This window comes from Lactuca sativa, chromosome 2 (genome assembly GCF_002870075.4).
Source record: "Lactuca sativa cultivar Salinas chromosome 2, Lsat_Salinas_v11, whole genome shotgun sequence".
In the NCBI taxonomy this organism is placed as follows: Eukaryota; Viridiplantae; Streptophyta; class Magnoliopsida; order Asterales; family Asteraceae; genus Lactuca; species Lactuca sativa.
In genome coordinates, this window is record NC_056624.2 from 147032176 (window position 1) to 147055100 (window position 22925).

General features: G+C 32.0%; 1 pseudogene; it reads left to right on the top strand.

The window, feature by feature from the left end:
• The first annotated feature begins 1040 nt into the window (after positions 1 to 1040).
• LOC111885127 (probable ubiquitin-like-specific protease 2B) lies at positions 1041 to 12689 on the top strand (annotated as a pseudogene).
• The last annotated feature ends 10236 nt before the right edge of the window (positions 12690 to 22925 follow it).

The window sequence follows — 22925 nt, forward strand, 5'->3', positions numbered from 1 at the left end:
GCACTATGTGATTATAGAAGTAACTAATGAGGATCACCCCTATAAGTATTAATATGATATATGTCTATTAATTGTCTCTTTTACCCCTATTCTCGTGTAGATATCATGGATGGATTTCATCATCCTGGAGATCCGTACTTCCCTAACCAAGGGAATGGAGGTTGGCTAGAGGCTGAACCGGAAAAAGAATTTGAGGAGGAAATGCAAGATGATTCTGACTTAGAGCCCGAAGTCAATAAACTACCCTTAGTGGCTCCGATCCCAAATCCTGACCCTCGTCAGGAGTTTCAAGGCCCAACACCTCTGTGGGCAGTGAATCTGAATAGGTGGAGTCATGAACAGGGTCAACCCCCTCTGTATAATGAAGACCGTAGCTTCTACAACCTGGGCGATGGAGGCTCAGTAAATAGAGTTCTTCCAATCTTGGTTCGCCGAGTTGCTCGCAATGAAGAGCAAGGAAGGGCAGCCATTCACCGAACTGTGAAGTTAGATGTGAATGCTAGAGTCAATACGATTCATATCCATCAGTTAGAATCAGCTCATGGAAGAGACATTCATCACAATGAGGCTCTGCAGTGAGAGCTAGATGCAACTCAAGCTGAAGTCAGAGAACTTCAAGCGCGCCAGACAATGTTTCAAAGGCGTATGCTCAAAATGGTGCGTCAGTTGGCGGAATAGAAGGATCATCTAAACGATTCCCGTTGCAAGTAGAGGACACTCTACTCATCCTTTTCTTTTGGTTTAAGGAATAGCCTTTGTATATGCTCTAAGTAGCACTCTTTCATGCAAATATTCCTGTCTAGCAAGTACTAGTTCACTAGATCTCTATGTTGTCAATTTTTCTCTCTTTTGGTATGTTGTAGACCTACTCCATGGTCATATTTTCCAAACTCTATGTATCAATATACCACCTGTAATGACAGACATCTTGTTTCCTATAAAGATCATCACTATCAAATCTATTCTGGTTCAATATTGTTCAACTGAGTAACTCTATCAAAGTCTTAACACCATTTCATCTTTAAACATATAGCTAAAAGATGCCGCCTCGCAAACATCCTAATAGAAATCCTATAATAACTCCAACCCCACCGCCTCCACCTCCACTGCAGCTCGATGCGGTAATGTTCCAAGCTGCAGTGACTGTGGCTGTAACCGCAGCCATGACGCAAATAAACTCTGGTGGAAATAACGGAGGTGGAATGGGTGTTAACTCTACCCAAGGTGATAGTCATGTAAGTCCGAGGGAGTGCACCTACAAAGACTTCACCAACTACAAACCCCAAGATTTTAATGGATCCAGGGGAATCATTTCGGTGTCACAATGGATTGAGAAGACCAAGTCGATCTTCGAGATCTGCTCCTGCCCGAAAAGAAGCAAAGTAAAATTTGTTGCTTGCACTTTCTCTGATAGAGCCCTAACATGGTAGAATGGCCATGTCAAGTCACTCACTTTGGTTGTGGCTAATGAGATGGGCTGGGATACACTGAAAGACCTTATGTCAGCGGAGTACTGCCCGAGGGGCGAAGTTCAGAAGCTTGAGCAAGAGCTATGGGGCCTTAAGATGAAAGGTTCCGATATAGTAGCCTATATAACTAGGTTCAGCGATCTGGTGGCTCTATATCCAAGTATGGTCCCCACGGAGAATAAGAAGCGAGAGATCTAACGAGATTTACATAGGTTGTAACCTCACTCTAGATAACTATTTGTTTTCAATCGATCTTATGTCGGTCACGATAAAGAGTTTCAACATCATCGTCGACATGGATTGGTTGAGTCTCCATCATGCTTATATTCTTTGTTACGAGAAAGCTATCTATCTAAATCTACCGAGTAGTGAAACCCTAATAATTTACGGCGACAAACCAGGCGCAAACCTTCAAATCATTTCATGTATTCAAGCCCAGAAGTACTTGAGAAAGGAGTACCGCGCATTCTTAGCTCATGTTGTAGATACGAATAAAGAGGTGAAAGACATGAAGAACATCCAGATGTCTGAGACTTTCCCGACGTCTTTCCTGAAGATCTTTGAAGAGTACCACCGCAACACCAAGTCGAGTTCAGAATCAACTTAATCCCTGGAGCTACCCCTGTAGCCAAATCACCTTATCGTCTAACACCATTCGAGATGCAAGAACTATCCAGTCAACCGAACGAACTGCTAAGAAAAGTATTCATTAGACCAAGCTTCTCACCCTGGGGAGCCCCAGTCTTGTTCGTGAAGAAGAAAGATGGATCGTTCCGTATGTGCATCGATTATCGCGAGCTAAAAAAATTAACCGTTAAGAACCGATATCCTCTACCGCGCATCGACGACCTACTCGACCAACTGCAGGGATCGAGCTACTTCTCAAAGATTGATCTAAGATCCAGGTACCATCAGTTACGAGTTCTAGAGGAAGAAGTTCCCAAAACAGCCTTCCAGACTCGTTACGGTCACTACGAGTTCGTAGTGATGCCCTTCGGATTAACAAATGTGTCTGCAGTGTTCATGGATTTAATGAACAGGGTGTGCCGTACTTACTTAGATAAGTTTGTGATTGTATTCATCGATGATATTCTTATCTATTCCCGTAGCGATAAAGAACATAGTCAACATCTACGTTAGATCTTGGAAACCCTACGAGTAGAGAAGCTATATGCGAAGTTCTCTAAGTGCGGATTTTAGATTGGAAGAGTCAAATTCCTGGGTCACGTGGTGAGCAAAGAGGGAATTCATGTGGATCCTTCCAAAATTAAGGCAATCGAGAACTGGTCAGCACCAACAATGCCTACAGAGATTCATCAATTTCTAGGTCTCGTTGGCTACTATCGTAGGTTCATTCAAAACTTCTCAAAGATATCCAATCCACATACCACCCTGACTCGGAAGGGTGTGACTTTTAGCTGGGAAAGAAAATAAGAGAACGCGTTCCAAACGCTCAAACAAGCCCTATGTAGCGAACCTATATTATCCCTCCCAGAAGGGATAGAGGATTTCATAGTGTATTGGGACACATCCAACCTAGGGCTTGGTTGTGTTCTGATGGAACGAGGAAAGGTCATCACATATTCCTCGAGACAGCTGAAGACACACGAAGTTAACTACACTACACATGATCTTGAGTTAGGAGCAGTGGTATTTTCTCTGAAGATCTAGAGACACTATCTATATGGTACAAAAAGCACTATCTTTACCGATCACAAAACCCTTCAACATATATTCGATCAGAAGGTGCTCAATATGATAGAACGATGGTGGGTCGAACTACTAAATGACTGCGAATGCGAAATTTGTTATCATCCCGATAAAGCTAATGTGGTAGCTAACGCCCTAAGTCGGAAAGAGTACTCAGGTTGTAGAGTCAAATATCTGACGATGACAATCCATTTACATCTGTCCACACATATTAAGGAGGCTCAACAGGAAGCCTTGAAACCTGAAAATGTGGCAGGTGAAACCCTAAGAGGAATGGACAAGAATCTAGAAGTCAAGGGTAGCGAAGTTCTATAGCTCATGGACCAGATCTGGACATCGAAATTCGTTGGGTTCAGAGACATGGTCATGAACGAAGCACACAAGACTCAATACTTTGTTCACCCAGGTTTGGATAAGATGTATTTGGATCTCAAAAAGTTATACCGGTGGCCTAACATGAAAGCAGAAATTGCTACCTTCGAGGGCAAGTGCCTTACTTGCGCCAAGGTTAAGGTCGAATACTAGAAACCCTCAGGTTTGCTACAACAACCAGAGATACCTGAGTGAAAGTAGGATCGGATTACCATGGACTTCTTAACCAAGTTTCCTAAGACAAAGGGTGGTCTCGATACCATTTGAGTGATCGTTGACCGGTTAACCAAGTCTACAAACTTCCTACCTATCAAGGAAACTGACAAGATGGAAAAGCTGACCTGAACCTACATTAGAGAGATCGTACGACTGCACGGTGTACCCATATCTATTATCTTGGATAGAGATAGTAGATTCACCTCGAGGTTCTGGCAATCATTACAGAAGGAACTAGGAACTAGACTGGATATAAGAACAACCTACCATCGACATACCGACGGAAAAAGTGAGAGGACTATTCAAACTCTAGAAGATATGTTGCAAGCCTGTGTGATTGATTTTAGGAAGGCATGGGATACTCATTTACCCCTTGTTGAGTTCTCTTACTATAACAGTTATCACACAAGCATAAAGACTTCTCCATTTGAAGCCCTCTAAGGCCGGAAGTGCAGATCCCCTCTGTTCTGGGCTGATGTGGGTGACACTCAGTTAAATAAAGGGAAAGTCCCTGACAACACTCTCACAGGTCTAGAAATCATCCGAGAGGTGATAGAAAAGATTATTCAAATTCGTGAGCGACTGAAAGCCTCGCGAGATCGATGGAAAAGCTACGCGGATAAACGACGAGAACCCTTGGAATTCCAGGTTGGTGACTTTGTTCTATTAAAAGTCTCACCTTGTAAGGCATGATACGTTTCGGAAAGCATCATAAACTGAATCCAATGTACATTGGGCCTTTTGAAATTCTTGATAGAATCGGCCCAGTAGCTTACACACTTCATCTACCTCAAGAACATAGCAATGTACACCCTACCTTCCATGTATCGAACCTAAAGAAGTGTATGTCTAATGAGACACTTGTTATACCTCTCGACAAAATCGAACTAAAGAAGAACTTCCACTTCGTGGAAGAACCCGTAGAGGTCATGGATCGGGAAGTCAAGCGAACCAAACAAATCCGTATTCCTATAGTGAAGGTCCACTGGAATGCAAAGCAGGGACCTGAATTCACTTGGGAGCGGTAAGATCAAATGAAACTTAAGTATCCTCATCTTTTCCTTTAGTCTATGTGTATTTATTAGTCTTAATTTTAGGACTAAATTCCCTTTAACAGAGGGGTGATGTGACAACCCGAAAATTCTATCCTGTAAGTCAATCAAATCAACAAAAATTTCAGACTTGTTTATGTTATCTTTTACTATGTTAAAGGTTATTCTATGAGTTTCTAAGCCTTATACACTTAAGGGTTGTGTGTTAGGAAGTGTTAGCTTGAGATCAATGGACTGCATTTGAGTCAGGAACCTCATCGAAGGAGGTTCACAGCCACAAACCATGTTCACGTCCGTGAACTCATGACATATATATGAGTTTTACTCATATTTCTCATCACTTTCTCTCTTCCAGCCGTGAACTCTCTCATTTCTCTCTCAACTATCATCAACTGTGATCACTTCTAAGGCCTTAAAAGTGTCAAAACTCATCCCTCTTCTTGTTGTTACTTTAAAGCCTTTTTTTCCACCTCTTGATTCATCACTTTGCTTCAAGATCTTCAAGATCTTCTTAGGCTGTGAACCCTTCATATTGTTCATGAACCCTTTAAACCTTCATCATTTGGTCCGTGAGCACATCAAGTGTTCTTAGGTCGTTAACACTTCAAGTGACTGTGAACACCTCATCAGCCTTCCATTTTCGATTCTAACACTTCTTTGTAAGTGTTTCCTACTTCCTAAGGCTATTTCCTTTACATGTTCGTTGTTAAAGGCACTAATTGTACACACACACACACACACACACACACACACATATATATATATATATATATATATATATATATATATATATGTTATCATATGCTAAACAAGATACATTTGTGCTCGGGACCTCACTAGTGATACCAAGCATCCTATATCGATCTTTCTTTCGAGTCACTCACTGCAGATGAGTTCATACCCCTACAATCAACCTTTTACATATTTTAAATGCTTTCTAGGGGGGATGCAAGTTGAAACACAATATAATTGTGTTATTATCTACATTTGAACACTTGCAAACAAAGGAACTGTACCACTTTTCAGACATTGCTAAACATCATTTTCAAAACCCCTTTCAAACTAATTTCAAACTCTTTTACTTTCAAAACCGTATTCATTTATATATTTCTGTATAAGTATGCTTTAATGGACTTAGGACTATTGTTACCGACCTTGACTATTGTTCCTTGTTTGGTTGTGGGCTTAAGGTAGGATTCACTAGTCCGACTGTGGGTTAACTTATGATTAAACATGCTAAATACATTTATGAATAATAAATCTCATTTTTAAAGTTATACTTAACTCAATTGTACATGCTGAGCAATTGGGTCTTTTCTACAAGTCGGTTACAAAACAAACATACTATGTAAACTATATTATGTATAGTTTAGAGAACATACATAAATATACATACACAAGAACAAGAAGGAACATTAAACATATACATTTACAAAAGGAACATATACATTTACAAAAGGAACACATATTTTCACAAGGAACAGAAGGAACATACAAACTATACATGTACATGATAACTAAAATGTGAGATACTACTTCATGGCACAGCAATACATTTGTTGTGTCACGTTTTGCAACCAGAGTATCCTAGAGGGAGAGCGTGAGTTTGTATATAGATTTATACGGGATTGACCATCCCATACCTTGCTGCTAGCTACAGTGGGACCTGTAGGTCTACGGGTGAGAAATGTCATATCACTTTTGGCGTTCGAAGAGCTTCGTGTTTAACACTAGGTCGATCAAGTATGGTTATAGCCACTATCAAATTTTAACCTTAATTAACCAACTCATTTACAAGGCAGTAAAACTATCAGTAGAGTATTTTTAACTTAATACAACTACTCATATTCATTTTTTCATGTCTTTATTTAGTGATATTCTCACAAAAGGACTACATACTATTTTTCTGAATAAAAGATAGCCACAAATATGGAAAACATACTTTTATACAGTTATGAAGTACAAACAGACATTTCATACTATTTCAAGTACAAACAATACATTTTACAAGAGAACAAACATACAAACAGTCGGGTCTTAGGTAGAAGACTACATTTCATATAAAAGGAGAAAATATAGGATTTTCTGGGAAGTATACAAACATTTTCACTATACAAATACAAACATTTTCACAATACTAATACAAACATTAACATGATACAAATACAAACATTTTCACGATACTAATACAAACATTTACACTATACGAATGCAAACAAACGACGCTAAATACTTATGAACTCACCAACATTTATATGTTGACACTCTCTTTCAAAATAACTTGTATTCTCAGGGAATCAGTAGACAAGTACACTCGTTCAGCTTTTGAGAATACGAAGCGGATTCTAGACACGTCTTTATTTTGATTATACATTTTTTGTGTCATTTAAACTTTACAAAGAATAACATCTATTTAACTATATTATTAATGCAATGGATGTTGTTGCTTGTTTTACTATTGTGCATTCACTACTAGAAAACAGACCTTTAATGACGCGCTTTTTACGACACGCACTGATTAATGATACGCAAAAGGGCGTGCCCTACAAATAATGTCAGATCTTTAGAAATTTAAAGAATGTAGGACGCGCATTTTTTGCGTGCCCTAAAATTGTTGTCCGACAAAAAAAAATACAAACACGGAGGGCGCTTATTTAAAGTGTGCGTCCACTGTGAGTGTCGCTTTATAATTTTTCACTCAAAACGCGCGTTCAAGGGGGAAATCAAATCCTCTTAAAATTCTAAAATTTTTAAATACCCCGCTTCAAGATCTCCCTTCATTCTCTTCTTCCCTTCTCTCTACAAACCCTAATCATAGATACCATATCTTCTTGCTTCGGTTGCTATAGTTTAATTGGACCAAAATTAATCATATATTAATTTTTTTAGCCTAGGGCAGTGGGAGCTGAACATGAACACAGGGGAAATTACCGCATCTCACGCCTAAATCGAAGCAGTCGAACATATTTTAGTCCTCCATCTTACATTGAAAATCGTTTCCCATCCCATTGTCGACCCCTTTGGAGCGATTTCTAGGGCTTGAATCAACATTTACCCATGTCGACACTCCATCTAATGCCCTCATCGCCTTTTTTTTTCTTTTTGTCGAGGGGGTGATTCTAATTAGGTATATGCTATTCCATGTTTAGATTTCTGTAATTGTAATCCTCTCCTCCCATCAATATGATAATAAATGAAGATGAATAAGTCAAATTTTTGTTTTCTTTTTTGATCCCAATTTCTTTTTCTCTCACCCCTTCAATTCCATGGGCAAAGGTCAGCGGGTCATCGAGCCTGGTTTTCAATCGCATGCCATAATTCATGCAGGTGCTGGAGTTCAAGCCCTGACAAAAGAACACTTCAAAACTGTTTGATTTTGGATAAGAACCACATGGGTAGCGATCGTAAGTCAAAAAAGAAGAGGTCTCCGGCTGAGTCCTCTTCGGAAGGTTTTTGTTCTTTCTCTTCGTTACCAATATTTCTCTGTTTATACAATTTTCAATACGAATTGATGAGGATACACGTGTTATGTAGACGAAGGGAAGAACAAAAGGTGTAGAAGTTCATAAACAAAGAGTGATAAGAAAAGAGAGAGACTCCGATAGGAAGCACAAATCGCATAAATCTTCAAGTACTAAAGGTACGCTTCGCTACATCATGAGCTTACATCCTGTTTTAGTTCTGTTGTTGATTTGTTTCTGTAATGGAGGAAAGCTAGGGTTTAATTTGTTATCGAGTATCGTTTTAGTATAAACACTCTCGATGCGATTAGTTACAGAATCAAGCTACTTAGTGCGATTAGGGTTTTTCAGCTGTCTGTCTGTGCATTCTGTTTTCCATTCATGAAGATACGATACCCAATTTTTAGCTTTCTGATGAATCTGATACCTTTGTTCTTGTGCAATTGGGATTTGGAACTAAGAATCCAGTTGTAAGGACTTGTATCCTGCCAATAATCCCTTTGATTTGAACAACAAGCTGATACTGTTTCTCAATTGTTGTAACTTTGATTTGAACAACAACCTGCTTCCCTTGTATATAAGTAACCTTAGAATTCCTCCTCATATCCAAAACCCTTAATATTCACCCTAAGGCATATTTTTTTTCAATAAGCACTAAATAGATGTCTAAAGTCTAATTGGGCCAGACATTGGACAGATAAACGTGCTAATTACTGCTACACATCCAATTATAGAAAAGGGTAGTACAGGAAAATAAATAACATCTTATTAATGGAGGGGCATTTTAGGTATTTTCTTTAAAATGCATATAAAGGAGTAGTAGATGGAAGGAGTGTTATATTTTGTCAAGTTCTAGTTCTGGTCTTGGAACCTTTGGGTGAATCTCTAGCAAATCATTAGGGGTTTTGCTTTGTTGATTTGAGTGTTTAATCAATTCTTTGAGTAAGTTTTGTTATCTGTTCCTTCCTGAGTATTGATTTCTTCTTCTAAGTTGTAAGTGAGTTAGTAGTACTTAGCTTTCTTGTTCATTAAGTTTTCATTTTATCTGAAAAACATCTTAATCTCATAGACAGACTATAATAAAGTCTGATTGCCTCTCTCTTAACTTATTGGAAAAAAGATAATCATATGAGAAGAAAAAAGAAGAAGAGGGACAAGACAACGAAAGTATCTTCTAAGTTGTAAGTTGTAAGTGAGTTAGTAGCAGTCAACTTCTTGTGGTATTGCTGAAGATGATGGTAATTGTTGTATCTTTTGACTTGAAAGTATCTTCAACCATGACAATCTTTTGGGTCCATATGTTACTGGTTTACTGAACCTTGATTTATTCATTGAATTGTTAAAATTCTTCTCTGTCAAGTGTTTTCTTCGGATCACCTTCAGATCATTGCACAGATGAGTTGGAAATGGTGAGCACTCTATTGATTGATGTTTTAATTGTGGATTCTCTTGCACTTTTAGTATTCTTTTTTAATGATTACAGGACACCAAAGATTTAGCAGTCATCTTCTATCCTGATCATATGGTGTATGGTGATAGTTATTGTACAGATTGTGTTTTAACTTTCACCAGCAGTTGCATCAAAATAGAGGGTTCAGGTTCAACTCTAGATGGAGATGACAAAATCTTGAAATTGCAGTGGGATGTTTAGGATTTAGTTCATATCAAATCTCATTGGTATGAGCTGGTAAGCCCACAATGAGCTTTTAACATTATGTATCTCCTTATTCTTTAGGGTTTTGAATTATTGTACCTTGAATTTTATGCAGGTTGAGATGGCAATGGTGACCATTCATGTACTTACTGAAGATACAGTACAGCCTGAAAATGTTGAATGCACTTCAGGTTAGATAATCATTATTTTTTTGTGAAAATGTTCTCATATTGTTTTACCTCTCCATTTTTCAATTAAAGAATAATTATACATCTATTTTATGTAATTCAGGTGCTGAATTGAAGTTTGCAATCATGGGGACTAACTGGTTTGGGAAACAAGAAGCAATCACAACTTTAAATGTTGCATACAAAACTTTATGGAGCAGTATGCTTGAGTTAGACTGAGTTTTTTGGCAACATCTTTGAATTTTCTGTTTTTATCCTTCGAATTATCATCAATCTTGATCTTTATTTTATTAAATAAGTCATTTATTTGAATCTTAATTAAGTAACTTGGTATATTCATATGGGATTATTGTTGCAGGGACACTGTTCTTGGACAAATCAAAGCACCTTTTACAAAGTATTTTCCCAAGTAAGTGCAAAAAGATTTCTTTTGGCAAAGTTTCATATGAATTTTGATCCTTGTGTTAACTTTAACAGCCCATTTGTTAAATTAATAAATATGACTGTTTTGCCCTTATCCGATTCTTGGATTTTATATTTCATTGGATGCTTGCAGCTTTGACCAGCCTTTTGAAGAAGTTATATATCCAAAAGGGGATCTTGATGTTGTTTCCATTAGTAAGAGACGTTGATTTGCTGCTACCAGACACATTTGTCAATGACACTATCATTGACTTTTATGTCAAGTATGTTTATCTTACTTATATGATGGAATGAATTACTTTCATAACAATCCATATTACAAATATAAAAACTTAAATGTAGATCAAACTAGAAGTCATTACATATGAAATTTTATTCTAACTTTCTAACTGATGACAGATACTTGAAGAACAAAATCAGGCCTGAAGAGAGACAGAGGTTTCATTTTTTCAATAGTTTTTTCTTCCGGAAGCTAGCTGAACCAGAAAAAGAACCTCTAGATGCACTTGAAGGGAAAACAGCTTTTCAACGCGTAAGAAAGTGGACACGAAAAGTTAATCTTTTTGAGAAAGATTTTGTCTTTATTCCTATAAATTACAAGTAAGTTGGAAAACAGTTTGCTTTCTAGACATTTCATTTGAACAGTTGACAATTATTTATGTTGTTTGACAGCTATCATTGGAGTCTTATTGTGATGTGTCATCTTGGGGAATTTGCGAAATACAAGGGTATATATGTCATTTCTCTTTGACATCTTCAAGTATTTTATCAGGCATGGTTATCACTTTTTTCTAATGTTATAATCTGGTTTATAGATGAAGAAGATGTAATTGAGTTGATTAAAGTGCCATGTGTTCTGCATATGGATCCTATTAGAGGTAGTCATACTGGCTTGAAAGGTCTTATGCAAAGGTAACATTTTTTTATTATATAAACATTTTATTTTATTTTTAAATTATAAACCTTTAAATATGCCATTCTAGCTATCTGAAAGAATAGTGGAAAGGGAGGCAGCAGGAGGCATTTGAAGATATATCATCAAGATTCGATAATCTACGCTTTATTTCACTTGAGGTATCATCTGGATAAATAATGTTTCAAAATCATTTGAGAAATGGAAAGGAAAAATATATGAGGGCAAAATTGTGAATTTGTATTAAATTCTAAAATCTGAATTTTGTGTTGTTTTTGCAGTTATCACAGCAGCCGAATTCATTCGACTGTGGTTTATTCTTGCTCCATTATGTAGAACTTTTCTTGGAGCAAGCCCCGATTAACTTTAATCCATTTAAAATCACAAAAAGTGTCCACTTTGTAAGGACAGGGACCATTTATGTAAAAATTAATAATATAAGTGAGCTGTTGTTTGTGAATATGTGACTCAGCTAAATGCGGATTGGTTTCCACCTGCTGATGCATCCTTGAAAAGGGTGGTTATTCAGAGACTGGTGTATGATCTCCTACAACAACCTTATGATGAAGCTGAAGCCTTTTACAAAGTATTTTCCCAAGTAAGTGCAAAAAGATTTCTTTTGGCAAAGTTTCATATCAATTTTGATCCTTGTGTTAACTTTAACAGCCCTTTTGTTAAATTAATAAATATGACTGTTTTGCTCTTATCCGATTCTTGGATTTTCTATTTCATTGGACGCTTGCAGCTTTGACCAGCCTTTTGAAGAAGTTATATATCCAAAAGAGGATGTTGATGCTGTTTCCATTAGTAAGAGAGACGTTGATTTGCTGCTACCAGACACATTTGTCAATGACACCATCATTGACTTTTATGTCAAGTATGTTTATCTTACTTATTTGATGGAATAAATTACTTTCATAACAATCCATATTACAAATATAAAAACTTAAATGTACATCAGACTAGAAGTCTTTACATATGAAATTGTATTCTAAATTTCTAACTGATGATAGATACTTGAAGAACAAAATCAGCAAAATGAAGCCACTTGATTTAAATCTTGCAGCATTATCAGCAAAATGCAGTAAAGACTTGGAGTTGAATTTGGCTAAGTCATTATTGAGTGAGATGGGCCAATGTACAACTGCTTATCCATATAATCAACTGTTTGGAGCATTAGTCTTAAAGAATTATGAAAGGAAAGATGCAACTTTATTTAGTTGGAATTTGATGTACAAAGTAGATTAGATGCAAATTTATATATTGTAAGAAATAGAATTGTATGAGATTAGATTTATGCAATGGATTCTATTTTTTGTATATGATATTTTATTTTCTATTATGAAACATTAAATACAAATTTAATTTGAAAATAAGTAAATATATAAATAATATATTTTTTTTAAACATTTAAAATTATGATACGCAAAAATGTGTGTCATCTTCATTCATGACATGGTCTTTCTTGACAGGGGCTTTTTTGATACGCATTGCGTGTCATTAACACGCGCGTCGTAAGGTTACGACACGCGAATGCGTGTCGTCTTGCTTTATGACAGAGCCTTCCTTGATACGCATTACGTGTCGTAAACGCGCGTCATAATTGCACGTTGTAAATGAGCGTCATAAATGCGCGTCGTCTCTCTTTATGACAGGGCCTTCCTTGACATGCATTTGCGCGTCGTCTGAGCCTTTTACGACGCGCAATGAGCGTCGTAAAAGGCTATTTTTCTAGTAGTGATTGTGATGATACTGTACATGACGCCCTCCACCCCCGAATGTTTCCGCCAATTCGGTTTGGGGGTGTGACAGTTTTGAGTCTATAATTTATAGTAGAATAACAACTAACTTCCAAGGATATTATTTGGTAAAAATATGAAGCAAAAGGAAGGTGTAGATGGGAGAAATGGTGACTGAAACACCAAGGGACAACAACCCTTAAGGTTCACGATTTGATGGCTTTGGAAGGATGTTCTTATGGCTGAAAATTAGATGAAGATTGAGAGCTTTTTCCCTGGAGTATTGGCTGGTGAAATGAGAGAATAATGAAGGAGATATTTCCAGATTATGAAGTAGGAGAGAGGTGAATAATGAAGGAGATATATCACTTATATCGTCAACGGCAAAAACGTCAAACGCTAGTTCTAGTTCGTGTCACGTTCACAAATGATGCACGTCTATGGAATGTAATACAGACTCGACAAATAATCATGTGCGATGAACGTCTATTGAAAATCCTTTTATTTAGTTTTTTTTTCTTTTTGGTTTTTTTAAAATTTTTAATAATTTTTTAAAAATATTTAAAAACATAGTATTTTTACAAGCATATATACTCGTTTTTCTGTTATATATATATATATATATATATATATATATATATATATATATATATATATATATATATATATATATGTTTAATATATTTTTTATTTTTTTTTTATTTTCTTGGCTTTTTCTTTTGTTTTATTATAGAACGTTTTTTATGCCTTTGATGTTTCTTGTGTTTGTTTTTGTTTTTTTTTCATTTTTTTTAAAATTAAACAATGGTTCGAATTTTTATGGTTTAACAATTATAAAAAGTTTCGAACCATAACGATATTATGCATCAAACTAATTTGGATCATATTATTTTTGGATCTTGAAAATTTGAATAATATCACTTTAGATCATAAAATTTTGGATCTTATTATTTTTGGATCATAGCATTTTATATCAGATTATTTTGGATCATATTATTTTTCAATAATATATTTTTGTTTATAATATATTAATTTAGTTAAGTTTTTTTATTACTATATTCATATAATTATATTTTTTGGATCATTTAATTTTGAATAATAAAGTTATAATAATTAAGGATCATAAAATATTTGAATAAAAACATTTTAGATGATCACAAATTAAGTATCATAAATATGTTAAATCATAATTTTTATGGATCATAGTTTTTTGAATTATCTCATTTTGGATCATACTAGTTTTAAAAATTTTCTAAAACTTTTAATATTTTAAAATCAAGTTTGGTTTTTAAAACACCTTATTTTTTTATTTTATTACAAAGTCACTACTATTGTGAGTAGAAGTATTCATTAAATTTTTTTTAATTTTTTTTGTTAATATTAAAAATTAAAAAACTTATTTTTTTTCAAACTTTAATGAATGTGTTCCTTTTGTATAGAACTAAATTCTAAGAACTTTTGTCTTTTCAAAAAAAATTACTCCCAAAAAATTAAACAGATGAAATAAATATAATAAAAGTCTACCAGACGACATGTGTCAGAGAGAAATAAAGAGGGGGGGGGGGGGGGGGGGGATGTTGAACAAGTGTTTTTTGTGACTTTATTTATTTTTCTTTGTTTTTTTTATTTCTTATTTTTACCCTTTAAACGATTAACCTATGAAAAAAAATAACAAAAATTCGCATGTAATTACAAAAACGTCATATCTTTTACAATATTTTGACAATAAATAAAACTAAATCTTAACCTTTTATTTTTTCAATCTTACAAAAAATATTTGTCCTCAGGGTTACTAGCACTCCAACGTTGTCTATCCATACTAAACCACATTCTCATGAGATTCAATTTATATATATATATATATATATATATATATATATATATATATATATATATATATATATATATATATATATATATATATATTATCCCATTTGATTCCCATATGAAATCACACAGGTGGAGCCTAATTCTCCATATTATGAACAAAAAATAAAAAAATTAATAAAAATCGTAGCCAAAATTAATTCATGTAATTGGTTAATTCCATTGTTATCTCGTCTATAAATGAACATATGTTTCAAAAGTATATTTATTAGAACACTCATGATTGTGATTTTGTTGATTCTATTAGTCTAATTGGATATGTTCTTTGGGTTTATAAAAAAATTGAAATGTTGTTTTTCTGTTGTGCTTTTGTATATGTTAATTGTTTATTGATTCGTTAAAACGTCAACAATGGTATAAGATGATGATCAGAACAACATTTAGACATTATTATGACTAACTTAGGAAGCAAAATTCAATTTCGTAGTTTACAAATTTCAACAAAAGGAATATTTGATTGTTGACTTTTATTTAATCATAATACGATATCATGTTAGTAATGACATCATTTTTTTCTACATAGGTTACACAAGTGGGATTGAAGTGTCACCGCAAAAACAAAAGTGTTTTCTCAACGTTGGAACTGATGGTGTTCCGCGTTCCTGTTGCCCAACTACACACTGGTGTTATGATAATGCTAATGCATGTGAAATTCAATGCAAAGGTTAATAATAGCTCACATTACTCTATATATTAAGAAATGATGTAATTATAAAATAATTTGAATAATAAATAAAGTAAATACTATATAATTTATCATCGGGCATTTGATGTTATATATATATATATATATATATATATATATATATATATATATATATATATATATATATATATATATATATATATATATATATATATATATATATATATATATATATATAATGATTGTTGTTACTAGTTCAAGCATTGAAATATATTGTTATGTAATATTATATTGTTAAATAAATTAGATAAAATTATAAAAATAGTCTGTGGTTTGCCAAAAGTCACAAAGTCAATCCCTATTAATTTTTTTATTTTTTTTTATGCAAATGGTCTATGTGGTTTATAAAACTTGCAAAGATGACCCTTTTTACTAGCACCGTTAGTATTCAGCCGTCAGGAACCGAAACTGTAAGAATATTTTCGTCTTTTCAAGTATAAAGGAACTGAATTCGTAACTAAATCTCTAAGGGTATTTTTGTCTTTTCAAGTATAAAAGAACTGAATTCATAACATTTAAAAAACCATAGGGACCATTTTTGAATTAATTAGCTGAAGGAAGGGGGGGGGGGGGGGGGGGGGGGGGGGGGGGGGGGGGGGAGAGACTCGAAATCACAACCTCCACCCCCATTGCATTCCAAGAGTCTTAGAGATGAATGCTCATTTGGTTATAACCTCCTAAAACTTATTTATATTATAACGAAAACATTAATTCATAAATAATAAAAAATTATATAAAACTTTTTTTTACATAATTTTTTTAAAACAAAACAAATATATATTTTAGTGTATTATAAAAAAAAAATAGTTTTTTACACACAATTTGTATGTATATTTATGTATTTATTTTATGTAAAATACTTTTTTATGTCTTTAAAAAATACGTTTTCGTATAAAAAATATGTTCTCGTAAAACATATTTTTCATATGTTTGAAATAAAAATAACTAACGCTACTCAAGACATAAAAAATGTATAAATTTTTTTGGGTTGCTAATTCTGAAACCGTTGTTTCGGTTATATGTATTAGAAACAACTTAACGTATTCGTAAAAAAATATATAAATTCTTTTACGTAAAATAATTACATAAAAATATATACAAATTCTTTATAAAAAATATTATTTTATAATACGACTAAAATACATCTCTGTTCTATTTAAAAAAAAATTATGAAAAAAAATGCTTTTTATAATTTATTAATTATTTATGAAATAAAGTTTTTGTTATAATACAAAATTAGTTTTAGGAGGACATAACAAAGTGAGCATTTATCTCAAGAGGTTAAGGCATTTGGAATGTAACGTGCGTGGAGGTTGTGAGTTCGAGCCTTCCCCATTTCCCCATTCCTTCAGCCAATTAATTCATTTTTTCAAACAAACTTCAAAATGGTTCTTGTGGTTTTTTAAATGTCAAGAATTCAGTCCCTTTATACTTGAAAAAGACGAAAATATCATTGTAGATTTTTTAAATGTCAAGAATCCAGTCCCTTTATACTTGAAATGACGAAAATATCATTATAGATTTAGTTTCCAACGGCTGAATACTAACAGAGTTAGTAAAAATGGTTATCTTTGCAAGTTTTACAAACCACAATGACCATTTGCATCAAAAAAAATTAATAGGGACTGACTTTGTGACTTTTACCAAACCACATGGACTATTTTTGTAAGTTTGTCAATAAATTATTATATTGTTAACTACCTAAGGCACTAAATGCCCATACAATTAAATAAAAGTGTTCATTCATTATTTATTTAGTATATCAAAATAGAAATAAACTTTTTATGTAATATTTAATCAAATAAGTTTTTTTTTTAATATGGTTGGCTTACCTTAGTGGTTAAATATGGAAGAAAACTTTAGAAGCCTTACCCAATAGTAAGTGTATTTATGGGGATTATTATGTCAAATAAGATGAAGAAGCGACATACCACCAAACCCTAATTCTTTCATCTTTACAATATTAACGAGTCCCACCTCTCCCCTTTGAAGGTCAAGCAACATAACTGCTAAATGAAGGTTGTGTAAACTTTGATCAAGTTAACCGTCTAATATCTATCGATTAGCTCGTGTGGATAGATATAGTAACAACTAGTTTCATTGTTATCTCCTATATACATGGACACATGTTTCAAAAATATTTTATTGTAACATACAATGATTGTGTTTTAATTGATTCTATTTGTCATATTATAAAACCGTAATATGGCTTAGTTGTTTTATATATTTTGGAATGTTTAAATACCTTTGAAATTCAATCATTTTAAATTACAAAATCAACAAATTATGCTTATCATTATCGACATTTACAAAGAGATAGAAATTGAAATATCAATATTTTAATCTTTCAGCATCTATGAATACAATCTCAACACAGTTGGTTATCAATTACCATTATATGTTTCAAAGACTTGAATTAAATATTAATCTTATGTTTAATACTTTAGTTAAATAATATATTTATCTTGTAAAACTTTTTATATAATCGTCAAACTACATATAAAATTTTATATAAATGTTATGATAAAATATACAAGGAGTCTCAAAGGCCATTTAAAAAAAATGCAAAATATTCATACAAAGCAAATTTGTAGAGATTTCAAATAAACTAATTATACCAAATAACATAACATTTACAATAACTATTTGTTTGTGAGTCCCCCTTGTCGACCCCCTTTATAAGTTTTAACCGTCTAACTTGATTGAAGTCGATATCAATATGGCTATCACAGAATTGCAAACGAACTATTGGAGTAGTCAAGATCAAACTAACAAGCCTGCAAAATTCAGTTATATTTACACCAAATCAGCCATTAATCAACATTTGGAAATTGCAAATAAACATAAAACATATGTAAAACAACTAATAGATATGTTTTGGTGTTACGAGGTCACTGCTAGGGAATACAAGCTTTCTACTTTTATGGTTGCCCCTTGTGGACATAAATAGAACAACCAAAGTAGTGCTTTCAGAGACAAATGTGAAAAGACCCCTGGGAATTGCAAACAAACGACGCTAAATACTTATGAACTCACCAACATTTATATGTTGACACTCTCTTTCAAAATAACTTGTATTCTCACGGAATCAGTAGACAGGTACACTCGTTCAGCTTTTGAGAATACGAAGCGGATTCTAGACTCGTCTTTATTTTGATTATACATTTTTTTGTGTCATTTAAACTTTACAAAGAATACACATCTATTTAACTATATTATTAATGAAATGGATGTTGTTGCTTGTTTTACTATTGTGTATTGTTATGATACTGTACATGACGTCCTCCACCCCCGAATTTTTCCGCCAATTCGGTTTGGGGGTGTGACAGTTTTGAGTCTCTAATTTATAGTAGAATAACAACTAACTTCCAAGGATACTTTTTGGTAAAAATATGAAGCAAAAGGAAGGTGTAGATGGGAGAAATGGTGACTGAAACACCAAGGGACAACAACCCTTAAGGTTCACGATTTGATGGCTTTGGAAGGAAGTTCTTATGGCTGAAAACGAGATGAAGGATGAGAGCTTTTTCCCTGGAGTATTGGCTGGTGAAATGAGAGAAGAATGAAGGAGATATTTCCAGATTATGAAGGAGGAGAGAGGTGAAGAAGAAAAGGAGACAAGCGTAGACTAGCTTGTGATGGGATGGGAGTTTATGAGATGTGATGTTTGTCTAGCCACTTGGTTTCCACTTGGTTAAATATAGAATTATTTAACTAACTAACTACTAGTTAGTTAGTTAGTTAAAAGTTCTAATTATGGAGAGGGAATGTGTTAATCTCGAAAATTAGAGTAGGGATTAAAAAGTATTCTTAGTAAAATGTCTTAGGTGATTAAGCACTTATTAGTTAAGTTGGCACTTATCTCAACCATTTGTATTGTATTAATTGATTTAGACACCACATTCCTTACATAAAATCACTTTAATTCATAAACCATAACAAGTCATCCACTAGATAATAATACATATGTACATATACACACATGTATTCTTAGTATAAAACAACAATGTAGTTTTGTGTATTTAAACTTAAATGTTTATGTTCAATTCTTTTTATTCAAAAACACTTAAATATATTCTAATTATGTCTTATAATAATTCATTTTATATTTTTATTTATTTAAATATAAAATTTATTGACCTATGTATAATTTCGTGACATTTAACTGGTTAACACAAACATTAAACACGTTTCGTCACTTTGGTTCGTATATTTGACAAATTTAGATCCTTCACAACTATTAAGCACAAGTTATATATATAAATTAACTTACTCATCAACTAGAGACATGTTGATATGGTAATTAAACTTTTTGCGTTCAAATGACGTTATATGCTAATTTTCACAGACCGGTGTTGGTTCGTAGTCTTACGTCGTAACATAATTTATCATTTTTCACTTGATTTATTTTTCACAAGGACTTATCTAATAAAACATATTAAATTCCTTCAGCTATTTTTGATAAAAATATTCATATTGCTTAAAAGTCAACATATAGCATCGTACGATCGTTCCTATTTTTGCCAATTGTTACATGTATGTTGAACAAGTGTTTTTTGTGACTATTTATTTTACTTTATTTTTTTTTGTTTTTTTTTCTTATTTTTACCCTTAAAACACTTAACCTGTGTCAGAAAGATGGTAGGGAGATTTGACGGTATTTTGTAACTATTTGTTTTACTTTGTATTTTTTTTTTTTTGGAAACCTACATGTAGTTGGTAAAATATTCTTATAAACGATTTGGGGTGTAAATTTTAACTTATAAAACTCTATAAAAATATATACAAAAAACTTAGCATAAGCTCTAATAAATGATGCAAGAAAGATGGTAGGGAGATTTGATGGTATTTTGTTAAAACTATGTAGTTTTTTTATGGTTCTATACCTAAAATTAAGAACACAACAACCATATATATATATATATATATATATATATATATATATATATATATATATATATATATATATATATATATATATATATATATATATATATATATATATATATATATATATATATATATATATATATATATATATATATATATATATATATATATATATATATATATATATATAGAGAGAGAGAGAGAGGGAGGCACAAAACGCATGTCTACATTCATGTAAATTGCATTTCTTACTTCAAATATGTTCATGTGAAACCTTGAGGTCTATATATTGCATTTCATTTATCTCCATTTTATCTATTAGAATACTATAATCAGATAATTGATATGAAAATCCATCCGATGATCACGTTTCTTCTCTTTCTTCTACTCATCGCTCTTATGCCAAAAGGTAATATATATATATATATATATATATATATATATATATATATATATATATATATATATATATATATATATATATATATATATCACTTATATCGTCAACGGCAAAAACGTCAAACGCTAGTTCTAGTTCGTGTCGCATTCACAAATGACGCACGTCTATGGAATGTAATACAGACTCGACAAATAATCATGTGCGATGAATGTCTATTGAAAATCCTTTTATTTAGTTTTTTTTTTCTTTTTGGTTTTTTTAAAATTTTTAATAATTTTTTAAAAATATTTAAAAACATAATATTTTTACAGGCATATATACTCAGTTTTCTGTTATATATATATATATATATATATATATATATATATATATATATATATATATATATATATATATATATATATATATATATATATATATATATATATGTTTTATATATTTTTTTATTTTTTATTATTTTCTTGGCTTTTTCTTTAGTTTTATTATAGAACGTTTTTTTATGCCTTTGATGTTTCTTGTGTTTGTTTTTGTTTTTTTTTTCATTTTTTTTAAAATTAAGCAATGGTTCGAATTTTTATGGTTTAACAATTATAAAAAGTTTCGAATGATAACGATATTATGCATCAAACTAATTTGGATCATATTATTTTTGGATCTTGAAAATTTTAATAATATCACTTTAGATCATCAAATTTTGGATCTTATTATTTTTGGATCATAGCATTTTATATCAGATTATTTTGGATCATATTATTTTTCAATAATATATTTTTGTTTATAATATATTAATTAAGTTAAGTTTTTTTTATTACTATATTCATATAATTATATTTTTTGGATCATTTAATTTTGAATAATAAAGTTATAATAATTAAGGATCATAAAATATTTGAATGAAAACATTTTAGATCATCACAAATTAAGTATCATAAATATGTGTAAATCATAATTTTTATGGATCATAGTTTTTTGAATTATCTCATTTTGGATCATACTATTTTTAAAATTTTTCTAAAACTTTTAATATTTTAAAATCATGTTTGGTTTTTAAAACACCTTATTTTTTTATTTTTTTACAAATCACTACTATTGTGAGTAGAAGTATTCATTAAATTTTTTTTAATTTTTTTTTTGTTAATATTAAAAATTAAAAAAATTATTTTTTTCAAACTTTAATGAATGTGTTCCTTTTGTATAGAACTAAATTCTAAGAACTTTTGTCTTTTCAAAAAAAATTACTCCTAAAAAATTAAACAGATGGAATAAATATAATAAAAGTCTACCAGACGACATGTGTCAGAGAGAAGTAAAGAGGGGGGGGGGGGGGGGGGGGGGGGGGATGTTGAACAAGTGTTTTTTGTGACTTTATTTATTTTTCTTTGTTTTTCTTTTTATTTTTTATTTTTACCCTTTAAACGATTAACCTATGAAAGAAAATAACAAAAATTTGCATCTAATTACAAAAACGTCGTATCTTTTACAATATTTGGACAATAAATAAAATTAAATCTTAACCTTTTATTTTTTCAATCTTACAAAAAATATTTGTCCTCAGGGTTACTACCAAATTCTAAATTTCTACATGATCATATATATATATATATATATATATATATATATATATATATATATATATATATATATATATATATATATATATATATATATATATATATATATAATATATATATATTATATATATATATATATATATATATATATATATATATATATATAATTTTGTAATCGAGAACGCGAGAAAAAATTTGGGTCGCATATTTCCTTTTGCCACAAACTAGCACTCCAACGTTGTCTATCCACACTACACCACATTCTCATGAGATT